General features: G+C 46.4%; 1 pseudogene; it reads right to left on the reverse strand.

Moving 5' to 3' along the window:
* Positions 1-394: 394 nt before the first annotated feature.
* LOC102866460 lies at positions 395-1,711 on the reverse strand (annotated as a pseudogene).
* Positions 1,712-2,761: the final 1,050 nt, after the last annotated feature.

Consider the following 2,761-nt stretch of genomic DNA (forward strand, 5'->3'; position numbering starts at 1 on the left):
AAAACTCCAGAATATTAAAAAAAAAATCACATATTGTAAAAACACTAGAAGCCACAAAGACAACAGTATGTGTTGATAATGTATGATGTGTCATCATTATTGGGTGATAATAATAATTCTGACAAGAGCACATTGAAGTTTTGGGTTTTTTTTTATTTGATCCATTACACTTTTTTTTAAACATTGATAAGACACAGGCAATAACAGACATGCTTCTAAGCTTCATCATCAAATGTAACTTCTTCCAAAAATTACTCAGTCTGTGGCCTCTTGCTGCAGGCAGTTTCCATGGGAATGTATGAAAGAGGCAGGGTAGCAGTCTCCTTGGGAGAATGCTTTTTTAAAAGTACAGACTGATGAACCTGTGAAGTTCATGAAATGCCTTTCCTTTTGGTTAGTCGTCCAGAGTAAAGTCAAAGGGTTCGAAGTCTTTCCGGAAGCGACGAGCTAGAGTCTCTTCCTCTTCTCTGCTGATCTGACACTGCCTTCAGTTAGATTTGTCAGGAATATTAAGAATGGCTTCACTGGCCAGGACCTCCCTTCCAAATTGCAAGGGAAAATTCTTTTTAATTCTGTGGAAAAGCTTCTCTCCTGTGTCAAGTTCAACATAGAAATATGCTGCTCCTGGCTGTGCAATCTGTTTGATATCAGAGTGTTCCGGAATTTCTAACAGTTCTATCTGTTGCTCCTGAGGCTGGGAAATGAAGGCGTCTTTAATGTCATCAGTAGCACAGCAGCTCAGTGGCACAGGAATGACCTGTAGCTGGAGGTGATAGCTCTTAAAATTTCTCTCAAATAAAACACACCATTTCCCTCAACTCTTAAAAAAACGCCTGAGCGTCGCCTTATACTTCTCCAGTTCGTCTACTACCTCTGCTGAAAGGTTCACCACTGACTGGTAGTGTCCAATGGGCAGGATGAGGACATGGTCATCTGACAAACCTCCTTTGGCTAGGGCAAGGTAGCAATGTGTACCAACATTGACCACCAAATGCTTTTCTACTTCAGGGCTGGCGAGGCAAAACCAGCAGGGACCTGGAGGCTGAGGGGGTTTGCAAGGCTTCTTTGAGGAAGGAGAGAATTTGCCATCTTTGCCTGTAGATGAACGCTTCCTTCCTCTCTTCTCATTCAAGTCAAAGAAGAACTGACAGGTTGGTTCTTCCTCAGGGGCAGGAATCTGCTTTCCTATGGCTGTGTCCTTCCCAGATTTCCTGTATGGGTTTTCAGTGACATCTGGAGGCTGCTTTACCAATTCTGCTGGATCCATCAGTTTCATGGGAATAATGCTGGGCCAGTGCACACTGCGACCAAAAAGTCAAAGCGAAAGAATATATAATCAACCAACCATGGCCCAAAAGTTAAGGGGACGTGGTCAAAGACCAGGCCCCCCCCCCGGGACCCTCAATAGGCTTTCCCTTGCCCACCTCCCCTGGCCCCGGGCCAACTCAGAGGCCCACACGCCCCATCAAGCAGCAGGCCGAATCCACAGCCTCCAGCGCCACACAAGTCCATCATCAAAGACTGCAAATGGCCGACAAAGAAAATCCTTGATGATACAGGCCAACAAAGCGGGCAGCCAGAGACGGGCAAGAGACACCGGCCCCTGCCTCAACCCAAGACAGGCGCCCCGCCGCAGCCGCTGGGCTAGCCCACGATGGGCAAGACCAGCAGGTGCGGCGCCCAACCCAAGACAGGCGCGGGTCCCACACATGGCCAAACAGGAGAGCACCAAAGGCAATCCTGCTACGCCCCTGCAGTCCTCAAACAACCATTAAAACAGAGAGGATCTGTTGGAGACGGCCAGTGCAACCCAGCTGAAGCCACTCTGCAATTCTCTAAGGACATGTCTGGACATGTTGCCCCACCCTGGGAGGACAGGCCCCGGTCTACTGGGAATGCCCCGCTAAGCCTCCATTCACCAGACAACCCTCAGCTCACTGGAAAGGACATGTCACTCTCCCCCACTGCGTACCCCTCCTCCCCCACTGCGCTCCTGCATAGAAGCTGTGAGTGCCTTCAACAACATTGAGACCATATCGGAAATTCGACTTGTCTCCCTGCTTTTTTTTTGTTTTAATTGTTATTAAATGTTATTAGTTTTAGTGAACATTCACAGAGATTTTGGGTTTTCATTCGTTCATTGTTGTACTGTTTTCTCTACCCTCCTCCCCAGTTCATTCTTCTCCCCCGCCCCACCCCCCCGGAATCCTTGCCTCCAAGGAGCAGCCTGGTTTAACCCTCTCTAGGATGAATCTGTTTGTTTTCCTGGCAGTCCATGGTACAATCAATACTCTTCTCCAGCACCACAGCTCAAAGTCATCAATTCTCCTTCTATCCTCCCTAGTCATTGTCTAACTCTCTGATGCATAACAAGTGATTGCAAAAAACATGGCCTGTATCAGGCGCACCTTAGTCTCCAGAGAGACACCGTTGCTCTTGAGTGCTTTAGAGAGGTCCCTTACCACAGACTCTCCTATCACAATACATTTTTTTCACTGTCCTCCACCCTGTGCCTAATATACATTGGACTCATAATCCTTGTGGATGTAATTCTATTTGGAAATAGGGTTTTCTATTTCATTTTAATAAGGTGATATAAAGTTCAAACTTCCTGTTCTGAGCCATAAAGCCCCTTTGACCTGTTATTTGTCACTCTTTGCTTACATCTTTTGCCACCTTTAAATTTTTCCAACAACAAAAACCCCTTTTCTTCATTAGAATATGTTACACTGATCCTAATCTCTGAGAATTTTGTCATTAC

This window comes from Elephantulus edwardii, unplaced genomic scaffold, assembly GCF_000299155.1.
Source record: "Elephantulus edwardii isolate Elephantulus edwardi_28Jun2011 unplaced genomic scaffold, EleEdw1.0 scaffold00057, whole genome shotgun sequence".
Lineage (NCBI taxonomy): Eukaryota > Metazoa > Chordata > Mammalia > Macroscelidea > Macroscelididae > Elephantulus > Elephantulus edwardii.